The sequence below is a fragment of the Acinonyx jubatus genome, chromosome A1, assembly GCF_027475565.1.
Source record: "Acinonyx jubatus isolate Ajub_Pintada_27869175 chromosome A1, VMU_Ajub_asm_v1.0, whole genome shotgun sequence".
NCBI lineage: Eukaryota > Metazoa > Chordata > Mammalia > Carnivora > Felidae > Acinonyx > Acinonyx jubatus.
Window position 1 is genome coordinate 45,337,525 of NC_069380.1, and position 12,396 is coordinate 45,349,920.

Sequence of the window (12,396 nt, forward strand, 5' to 3'; positions counted from 1 at the left end):
CTCTAAGAAATTTATGAAAGAAATTCAAGGACCCCAATAAGTACAAAGATATCTGTGTTTATAGTTTGGAAGAATCAATATTATTAGAAGTACCTACTACCCAAAGCAAACTATAGATTCTATGGAATGATTATCAAAATTCCAATGGTATTTTTCACAAAAATAGAACACACAACCCTAAAATTTATATGAAACCATAAAAGACCCCACGTAGCCAAAGCAATCCTGAGAAAAAACAAAGCTGGAGGCATCATGCATCCTGATTTCAAACTATATTTCAAAGCTATAGTAATCAAAAATAGTGTGGTACTGGCATGTAAACAGACACATAGACCAATAGAGTTGAACAGAAAGGCCAGAAATAAACCCACACATATATTGTCAACTAATCTCTGACAAGAGAGTCAAGAAAACACGATAAGGGAAGGACAGTCTCTTCAATAAATGGTGCTGGGAAAACTGGGTATTTCTAGCAAAAGAATAAAATTGTACTCTTGATTGTACCATATACAAACACCACTCAAAATGGATTAAAGATTTAAACATATGACCTGATAGAGTAAAACTCCTAGAGGAAAACATAGGAAAAGGCTTCTTGATGTTTATTTTAGCAATGTTGTTTTCTATATAATCCCAAAAGCTCAGGCAACAAAAAGCAAACAGCAAAAGTAAACAAGTGGGACTACATCAAACTAAAAAGTTTCTGCACAGCAAAGGAAATAATAAATGAAAAGGCAACCTCTGAAATGGGAGAAAATATCTGAAAACCATGTATCTGATACAGAGTTAATATCCAAAATATATAACAAATTCATACAACTCAACAGCAAAAAAACAAATAACTAGGTTTAAAAATAGGCAAAGAGGGGCTCCTGGGTGGCTCAGTCAGTTAAGCATCTGACTGGCTCAGGTCATGACATCAGGCTCTGTGCTGACAGCTTGGAGCCTGGATCCTGCTTTGGATTCTGTGCCTCCCTCTCTCTCTCTGCCTCCCTCCTGACTCAGGCTCGCTCTCTGTCTCTCTCTCTCTCTCTTTCTCTCTCTCTCAAAAATAAACATTAAAAAAAAAAAAAGACAAGAGATACATGCTGGAAAGAATGAAGGGAAAGGGAATGATTGTGTGCTATATATATATACAGATCATACATGTGTACATATACACTGCATATATATATATCTACACATATATACATATATAAACATACATACATATACACACATATCTATGGTGAAGTATTGTTCAGCCAATGAAAAAAAAAATGAAATTCTCTCATTTGCAATAACATGGATGTGAACCTGGAAGGCATTATGTTAAGGAAGTAAGCCAGACAGAGAATGGCTACTATATGATCTCATTTATATGTGTAATGTAAATAAATTGAACTTACAGAAACAAGAGTAAGATAGGGGTTACCAGGGGCTGAAGGTTGGGGGAAATGGGATGATTTTAGTCTAAGGGTATAAACTTCCAATTATAAAAGGACTAATTTCTGGGAATATATTGTACATCAGGGTGATTATAGTTCAGAATAATGTATTTTATACTTGAAATTTGTTAAGAGAGTCACTCTTAAGTGTACTTAAGGTTCACTTTGTGATATAATCAGTGTGTTAACTAACTTGATTGTGGTAATAATTTCAAAATGTATATGTATATAAAACCATTACAATGTACACCTTAAATATATATAATTTTATTAGTCTATTATATGTTTATTCTCCATTTTACCTGGGGAAAAAAGAGAAAGAGAGGCATCACAACAGAATGTGTGCAAAAGGACTTGAACACATACTTCAAGAAGTGGTTATCTAAATGGTTATTAAATGAGGAAAAAGGTGCTTGTCTTTTTGTTGTTGTTGTCATAGGGGAAATGAAAGTTGAAGCCAAAATGAAACACTACCATATAAATACTAGAAATTCTAAAAAGAAAGAGACAAAAAAATAGATACGAAGTCTTGGAATGAATGTGTACCCACTATATGCCCATATATTGCCAATGGGTGTAAAAATTTGAAAACTACTTTAAAAACTGTTTGCTAATATCTATAAAAGCTGGGCAAATGCATACCTTATAACCAAGCAATTGAACTCTTAGGTATATAGCCCACAGAAATATGTGCATATGTTCAGTAAAGGAAACATACAGAATGTTCACAGCAGTTCTCTTTGTAATAGCCAGAAACTGGAAACAATCCAAATGTCCTTTAGCAGGTGAATGCATAACGCACAGTATTTTCACACAACTGAATATTATAAAACATGAAGATGAAATACGTTTTGCTAAAAATTCAAATATTCAATAACACAAAGAGCCAAATCAAGCACACATACTGAAACATCTCATTTAAGGAAGTTCAAAATCAGGCAAAAGTCATCAATGGTATTTAAGTCAGGATAGTGGCTAACATTTGGGAGGTATTGTCTAGGAAGGAGAATGAGAGAGACTTCTGCGGCACTAGTAATGTTCCATTTCTTGATCCAGGTACTGGATGTGCAATTCAACAAGCTGAAAACTTACAGTTTGTGCACGTTCCTATATATAATTTACTAAAAAATTCAAAGCCTAGACACATAATTGGTAAATATCTTCTTATTAAAATAAATTTAACAATCTGTAAGTTTGTAAAATAAAAAAAAATTTTCTCAGCAAACTCTTTTTTCTCACACTTTAATACTCCCACCTCAAAAGCAATCTTTTTTAATAGTATGGTGTGAAAGACACCAATATCTTCATAGACATACGTGTGCATAGAGATTTGTATTGGAGATATTTTTACATCAATACTCACAAATCTACTTTGTTCAGTTTAACATCTATGTAAATTTCTATAGTATGGTTACAATTACCCATTTTTCATTTATAGATACTGAATTTGTTTCCTAGTCTGCTCATTTACACAAGGAGTCAAGTGTAGTTACATACATGCAGTTACGGGTACTTCTATAAAAGATTTTCTAGATTTGTAATAGATGAATATGTTTTACATATTGAAATGTGTTACCAAATTGTTCCCTGGATGTATAAAGCATACATTTTATGGTATTAATTTAGATAATATTTCATAATTCCTTTCACTATAGAAAATTATCACATTAATGAGTGACAAAAATTTAAATAATGTTTACCCTTATAGAATTAACCCATTTATGGAGACAAAAGTTACTTAATCTATGAAAACAAAATCAGCCTCATTCAAAGATACCAAAGAAGAAAGTTAGGGCCATAAACTTCTAATCTTTAATGCAGTAATATATAGGGTTGTTAGTAAGGGATTCCCAAAATAAAATACGGTATTCTTGAGCAATGAATTTAGAAAGAATGAAAGTGTAAGAGAAAGTTAATAAAAATTAGTGCAAAATGTTGATTTCCTCGAGTGTCATTCCACAACTGATGTATTCAACATTCTTCCGAGAATATAAGTTCTTGTGTTTCCTGAAGAGAGTAAGCCTGCCAGAGACCACAGTCCTTCCCAGAGACACTTTCCACTTACATAGAACCTGACCCAAAGAAAACAACCTACAGTTAAAGTGTTTTGTAAAAAGGTTCTCTCAGATAGGAATTATGGATATTAATGGATCTATTGCCTCTCAATTGGAGTTACCATCCAGACAAGAGAATTAACCAACCAGTTGGTGTAATAGGAACAAACACCAAGATACATGGAGATGGATAAAAAAGAGAGAAAGTAGCCAAGTCTCTATAATGATGGAGAATCAGAGATGGACCCAAAGTGCACTGGCTTCTGAAAAAAACATTACTCTTTTCCTGGTTTAGCCACCTGGGTTGCTGACAGATTCTTAATATAATAGAGGTCATAGATAAAGTTCTAAGCAACATTATGTTTGCCTGAAATGGTTGTTTTCTTTACTTCTTCTTGTATCTTTTTATTAAATCCCACTTATTAAGGCTAGCTATAAAGTAATACAGAGGTGAGTTCAGTAATATGTAAAGATTTCCTAGTTAAAGTGTATGCTGTTGGTGATTAAATAGTTTCTGAAATAAGTGAAAAGTAAGTCACAGTGATGAGAACGTTACTACTGGGAAAAATAATTGGAAAGTGATTTTAACCAAAAAATTGAACCCAGATAAGTTGAATTCCCTAATGAAGAAGGTGAACAATCTGTGTGACACCTGTAAAATAGAAAGCAATGTTAGTCTTTCTCTAATACTTCAGGAAACATATTTTGTTGTTGTTGCATAGACAAAAGATACCAGCCTGCGGATAACAGTTTCAAGGAAAAAACAGATATGATGGTTACTCACATCACAGATTGAAGGGGCAATAAACTGTCAATTAATGTCAAATAATACCAATCTATTTTAATTGACATATTTTAACATCTATTTTAATGGTGGAGTATTAGTTATATGCTAAAATTCTCACAATTCTTTTATAATGTTTATTTCTACATACACTTTTGAAATAGATTGTCTGTTTTTCAAGACATGCTACGCCATCTGTAATTGATATTGTATTAATTAGAAAGATAGATAGCTTTACAATACTGAGGTTTATTACAAATCTTCTATATTAAAGTCTCTCAGTAGAATTTTTAAAAGTTTTCTTTAAATTGCACTTACACATTTCTTGTCATTGTGTCTTGTCATTTCATGACACATTTCTTTGTCTTTCTGAGACGTTATACATGTCTTTGCTGTGAATAGAAACTTTTCTTCACTTATACATTTTATCTGATTTGGGACCTATATATGACTGCTTTTTAATTAGTCACCATATTTATTTCTCCTTCTGTCTGTCTGCCTTTGGTTAAAAGTATAAAAATCATTATCAACAAAATATTGCTTGCGTCTTTAAATTTTTTATATTTCTTGTTATCCTTTGTAGACTAATTGTGTTGATTCCTACTTTCAGAACAATTTTAAATAATGATGACTGTGGTGGGGCTTCTGTCATGGTCTTGACTTCAGATGGAAGATTTCAAGATGACTCTTCTTATGGGACATTTTGTGTTATGTTATAAAGGCAACAATCTAGTCTACTTTTAAGATTCGCTAAATAATCACATATTGATCTTAAATTTTATCAAATGTCTTATCATCATCTACAGAAATTATCTTGTTCCTTTATCATATTGACATGTTAAGTGATATGTTGATAGATTTTCTAATTTTGAACTACATTTATGTTCTTGGTAAAAATCCTGTTTATTCGTGTTAGCATTCCTTGGAATATTCATACATGTCTTCTAAAAGATTCTAGTTTATATATTTATAATTGAGACAAGCCTATTTTGTGTTGTTGTGATTGTTAGCTGTGGATGTCAATAGAATACTATGCTTATAAAAAAGTCTTTAGAGGGGCATCTGGGTGGCTCAGTCAGTTCAGCGTCCGACTTCAGCTCAGTTCATGATCTCGCAGTCCATGAGTTCAAGCCCCATGTGGGGCTCTGTGCTGACTACTCAGAGCCTGGAGCCTGCTTCAGATTCTGTGTCTCCCTCTCTCTCTGACCCTCCCCATTCATGCTCTTTCTCTGTCTCAAAAATAAATAAATGTTAATAAAATTTTGTTTAAAACGTCTTTAGAGAATTCTTTCCTCCTTCATTCTCTGTATATTTAAATTTTTTCAATATGAGGTTCTATTTTTTAAAGTTTACATGATTAATATACAAAAAGTTTGGATTCTGATGTATTTTTTAAGTTTTATTTATTTATTTTGAGAGAGACAGAGACTGCATGAGTGGGGGGCGAGGGGAGGGGTAGAAAGAGGGAGGGAGAGAATCTCAAGCAGGCTCTGTACTGTCAGTGCCAGTGGGGCTCAAACCCACGAAACCATGAGATCATGACCTGAGCCGAAACTGAGAGTCGGACATTTAACCGACTGAGCCACCCAGGCGTCCAGTTCTACTGTACTTTTGTAGCAGGCTAGTTTAAAATTTATCCATTTTTTTTCTTGAGTAATAAATTTGCTCAGTTTTTTTTTAATTTCCTTTTAACCGAATTTAAAATTTATATTTTTTCAAAATGGATCATGTATTTCATAGAACTCTTTATATTTACTTGGCTGAAGTTAAACAAAATGATCTCTTAAATCTAATGGTGATTAGTATATTTGTCAATAAATTATTAAATGACATCTGAATTTTTGATTATTATTTGTTTATTTAGTTTTTCTAAAATATGTATTTATTTTTATGACAGAATGCACAATTTTCATTAGGTAACATCTAATAATTAGAAAGAATCATTTCATTCAATGTCCTCATGTTATAAAGAACAAATCCAGAAATCCAGAAATACTGGATGTATAAGTGATTTATCAAGAATTATATAACTGCTTATGTATATCCTTCAATCTTTGTCTAGAATTTTCCTCTATGGAGCAAATACAAAAGGACCCATTACAAGACGTGTATCTTAGAAAAATGTATTGGATTCCTACTCTAGGACCCTTGTGGCTTTGGAGAAATTGCTTAACCTCTCAGTTCCTAATTTTTTCCACCTTTAAAACAAGGTAAATAATGTACCACCTGCCTTGTAGTGTTGTTGTTCCAGTGTTTGGTAAATAATCCATTTAAAAAATCCGTTTATTTTTGAAAAAAAAAAAGATGGATCACAATCCTGTGAGTTTTAAAACTACTCTGTATTTCATATAACTTTATTTTTTTTTATGTTTAAACTTTACTGTACTTGAGTTGACATTTATAGTAAAATCTGCAACTGGATCTTAAAAAGTTCTAAGTAAGAGTTTTCACATCTAATGTAAAATACCAAGTATGCAACATACAAATATATATTACATTTATTTTAATCTACTACTTTATTATTGAAATCAGGCCTATCATTTGAGATTGTTTGTCAAGTATCCCTTATGAATATTCCGTTTTCTTCTCTCTTTAAAGTCTCTGTTTAAAAAAATAACTCTAGCCTTTTCCTGGTATTCTTTCCTTTGAACAAACACTTTATCTCTGTTCCAGTCCAGTGTTCATTACCACATCAATAAGCCTGTTTGGTTTGCTTTCCATCTTAATATGACTGTTTATATATTTTTCTGTTGCTTTTGCTAACGATTCTGCTTTGCCAATTGTGCTGTTTGAAGTATACATGTCCTCCATCTGCTGTAACATTTTGTACCCATGTCCCAGCTGTACTAATTCTATTAATTGCATAGTATTTATTGAACTTTATTACCCAGAATTAATCTTATGTGTTAAAAGAAACCTGAATTACTTATGGACAAAATCGTTCTAGATTCAATATTTTGTTCTTAGAGTTCATTTATAAAATAAAACATTTGTGCTTTAGTTTTCTTTGAATTGTGGCCCTTAAATGAATCTAATAAAATATTGGATCCATTCATCTTGGCACAAATGGGATTTTTTGTGTGTGAGAAAAATAAACTGTCCTTTCACTTTCTTTGAGAGCAGTGCATTGGTGATGATCTTGAAGTGTATCGTATAGATTCTGGCAAAAGTATAGTCCAGAATCTATAGCTAAGAGCTTTACTTCACTATCTGCCTCTTAATAGATATAATAGCATTAGACATATTATTAAACTTCCCTGAGCCTCCATTTTCTACTTTGTAAATTTTTAAATTGGCATTTTAAAACTCACGTAGAGTGGCTTAAATAATACTAACTTTAAATAGACTAGAATAGAGTAGCACATATGCAACAAAATTATTGCACAGTGCCTGAAACTGTTTCTCCTTCCATAGAATAAAGTAAATACACTAGAATGCACTGGGTCCCTTTCTCTTGTAATCCTCACTGGTTCTGCTGTACATTTCACATTTTATAATATGAATACAATTATATTTTTCCTATCTATGCACTGTGTCTCCTGTCTTCCCAACACTTTGTTTTTCCAGAACTCCTTCTTTGTAGTTATTTACACCTTTCAGTCACAAGTCCTTAGAGCCTAATTAATACTAAGGATAAAACTTTGACTGAAACAGACGGAATCTATGTTTCTGATCCAGTCATAAAAAGTTAAGTCATTTATTTATTTACTACAAATGATGATTCTCATTGAACACAGAGCTTTGGCATTTGAAGCCAAAACTGGGTTTGAATTCTGGATCTATTTACTATTTCAGCATCCTTGGACCAATGACTTAAACTGTCTGAAATGTTTTTACTATCTCTGAAAAGAAATTAATACTTCTTTTTCTACCATACAGATTCCTGAGAATCAACTACAATAATGCTCTGCATTTTGTACATTAAAAATGCCCAGAAACTATTAGTTATATTTATTTATATGGCATTATGAATTCCTTGTCAATTACCCTAAAAGCCAAGGAGCCTAGTCATGAAGACAGTCCCTCTCCTGTGAGGATGTTTGGAGAGAAAAATAACCTGGAATCCGTGGCCACATTGTATATATGCCAGGGTAGTCAGAGAATGAGGCAGGAAAATTGTCCTTTGGGCAGGAAGATAAGAAGTGAGGCCCTACAGCTCCTGACCTCAAGTACCTTGTTTTTGCAGGCATCCAGCCAGGCTCTGGAGAGCTCCTACTCTAGAAGTAGGTAAATTAGCAGTTAGATTGTAAAGGGTGATTAGTGCTTAGTCTCTGATGCATTCAGCCAACTCAAGCTACTAAGATTTGTCTGGAAATTATTACAAGGCATTTTTTGGGAGCTACCAGTTCATCAAGTTAAAGATAACAAAAACTCACATAATTTATCTAAACAAACGTCTATAGATACCGGGTCTCAACATCTCCTTTCCTTTCCCTTACTCAATTCTTGCTAGAAGTACGGGAAGTAAACTCATCCAGAACAGAAACAAGCACAAGTCTAGGCCACAAGCATCACTGAAGCCTCAGGCATGCACAGTTGAACAAGATATTATTAACCTCATGGAGTTGCAGCATGCAGGTGTATGTCAGGTGCCAACACAGGCCTGTAACAGTCTGGGGGTTATATGCAAGTACAGAGGTTTACCTTGTCTAACTTAAGCAAGATCTTAAGAGATCTTAATTCATTGAAAGTGTAATCCAGGGCTCACAGAATTAACAATAGTCTAAAAACACATGGTTTAGAAAGTGAGCATGAAAAAAATCAGGCTGAAAACAGGAACCATAGCAAAGTCCACTTAAACTCTACTGGCTTCACAGAGAAAAGCTGCCACAGTAATTATGGCATTTCAACATTGTCATGTTCTGTGACAATCACTAAAGATTCAAATTTGCAGGAGATAGATTATAATAGATTGAACCTAAACCACCTAAGTGACCCCTGATGGGCCAGTAGGGGGATAGGGAAGCTATAATTCCTCCAGCTTTCAGACTGAGGGTGGCCACTGTCTCCTAACAGGACTGTACACAATTGAGGATTGCCTAGAAGAGAGACTTTTTTGCTAATAAAAGGATCTAAGAATGATAAATTCCATTTCACGGACCTAAACCATGGTCTCTCATGATCCAATTGAAGCATTCTTATTCCAGGCAAAGGTTCTTAAACATGTTCTTAAAATCATGATCATTAAATCAACGAAACCAATAGAGCCATGTTACAAAACACAGCTATGCAGGAGTATATTTTGCCAGTACCACGGACAGGGGAATCGACAACTACCCAAGCAACTACCAAAGATGGTGTTCAGTGCCTTCCATATTGCACATAATGGGCATTCATCTTTCATTCAGCTACAGGCAACAAAAGAGATTTAAGGCAGCTCTTGGGTGACATGTTGCCTGTTTATAGATTCCTACCAGAAACCAAAATATCACTTGGTGGCGGTCCACTTAAGAGCTGCTGACAGGCACTATTACCTATTTGCCCAAAAGCAATTCACAGACCAACCCCCCTTCTTTGCTGCTAGATCTTACTTTTTCGTTTAGAAACTAAAAGTGTCAAAGACTCATTTCCCCTGTCTCCCTCCTTCATCTAGGGGATGGACAAATGACTCAATAGGTGCCACTAAAATTTCACAGTAAGTGATCTGGGTAGAATCTTGATTAAAAAAGAGGTATCCAAGGGGAAAAAAATCTTCTTTCTTTTCTGATATTATAATCTGAGGCTGTGGTACACAGATTTGTTATGAACATTCAAGTACCTTAAGAAGATAGAGAAATTAATTTTAAGAGAAGCTAACTCAGAAAGCCTTGAAATCACTTCTCTCTGGAATGATTGACATGTGAGAAAATCTGTCCAGTTTTAAGCCTTTGTAGATGAGTTTTACGTTACTTGCAACCAAAAGCATACTGAGCGATAAGTAATTTGAGAATGGGAAGTAGGTTGTCACATTTAAGAGATCCTAAGAGAAGAACTGGCAGAGTAGAGGATACAGAACTGAGAACTTAACTATCATAGGCTGGAAAGTTGGCAGTCATCATGAAGCAGTAAGCATGTGATGAAACAGTTTCCTGATATACCATGGAATATTAACTAGCCCTGAATCTTTAATGTTATGGGAAATGACAAGACAATTCAGAATATTGGTATTTGTCGTTTATTACTTGTGGCATTTTGCGAGGTCCTATAGAAAAGATAAACCTAGTCTAAAGTCAGCTGGTCTGGGAGAAAGCAAAGAGGGAAATATGGCCCTCTAATAGTGGTGGTTCCCATCTCTTTCCTTATCTTCCACCATTCTAGTGAATCTGAGCCTATTTAAAGGATTGAGATTTAGGCCAGTTTCACTTTGGCAATAGTGTCCCACCTATTTTCCACCTTACAACTGGCCCCACTGGTATTCACAGCAATGATACCTTTCGAACTCTTGCTTATAGTAGAGAAACCATTTATGTGTGCCTTTTAGGGCTTTCTCGAAGTATCTACATACTTTTTTCACTGAGAAAAAACACTGAATTTATTATACAAGTGCACCCTGGGTTTAATACAAATTAATCTATACACTGAGACCACAGACTATATATCACATTTATAAAAATGTATGAGTTTAACAAAGAATTGAAACATAGGTACCAATAAAGAATAGAAGTTCAAGTAATAGTGTGCCTCATGACAAACATATGCTATATGAGATGATATACATTTACATCAAAAAATCAGGGGTGATTATTTACTACTTAAAGAATTAATCACTTACAATAGAGGTTGTACAACTTCCAAATGACTTTTCAATTTTGATGTGATTTCTAGAAATTTGATTTGCATGTAATTCATAACATATATATGGTTACAAAATAAGGTACTTTATTCTTTATTGTATGTTATTCTTTAAGACAATAATCACTTAAACCAGAGATTGGAAAACTATGACCTTCAGAATAAATGCTTGTTTTGTAAATAAAGTTTACTGGAACACAGCCATGCCCATTTGTTTCAAACTGTCTAGGGCTACTCTGGGAGTACAATGGCAGAGTTGAGCGGCTGAGACAGATAGCATTTCTTGCAGGCCCCAAATAGTTACTATTTTAAGGGGACAAGACTTTAAGAAAAACTGTACGCCAATATGCCAACTCCTGCTCTATTTTTTAAAGGAAATTGATACCTCTATTAAGATGTGAAAGTGGGTTTCTCTAGGGATCAACTAAAATCTGGACTTTAAGTTTTGTTGATTCCAATCTAAAGACTAAAAACACAAAACTTAAATTGTGATTTCAAAGGAATTGTAACAACTAGAGCTTTTAGCTTCATCTTCTCCCTAAGTGTAGTCTCCCTTCTTTCCTTATTCTAAATGATTACAGCAATACAAGTGGACATACCTGTGGCAGAATCAAGCCAGGTGCACACCAAGGCTAGTGTGGACAAGACAAGATTTCTCAGCCTCACCTACAGTTGGTTTAGGGCCATATGATTGGGTTCTGTCACTGGAGTAAACAGAACTGATCTATGCCCTGCCAGACCTATTCATAAAATGTCCCATGTAATCCTCTAGTCTCTCTCCCACTTACATGGCTGAAAGTTCAGGATGCTGATTTGACCCATACACTAATGGAAGGATCCTCAAGTCACTCCCATTCACATGGGAGATAGAGAAGTCCCCTGTGAATGGGAGATGGCTGAAAGCTCAGGATGCTGACATGGCCCAGACACCTGAGGGACTCTCAGGTCACTATAGGAGAGTCACCCAAAAGATCCTCACAATCTACCTTGGACTGTGGTGAAGGAAAAATGGATATTTTCACAGTAGGGAGCAAATAAAATGTGAAGTTATTTGTTGAAGCAACCAGTATACATTATCTTGACTAATATAACACTACACAAAGGTTTTAATTAATTTTATAATCCTCTTTTTAAATTTTTAAATTAAATTGATTATTCTCTTTCCATTTTCTGGTACCAATTCACTTCCAAGATGTTTGTGAATGTCTAAACACATGTGATCTCATTTCCATTTTTCTCTCTGTTTCCCACTTTTGCTGAACTTGATCTGATTACCATTTTGCCATTAGAAGATTTTCTCTTTTCTTTCTACCATGATAAAGTTATGAAAAGCAACCTGTTTTCCATAATTATTTGAGAA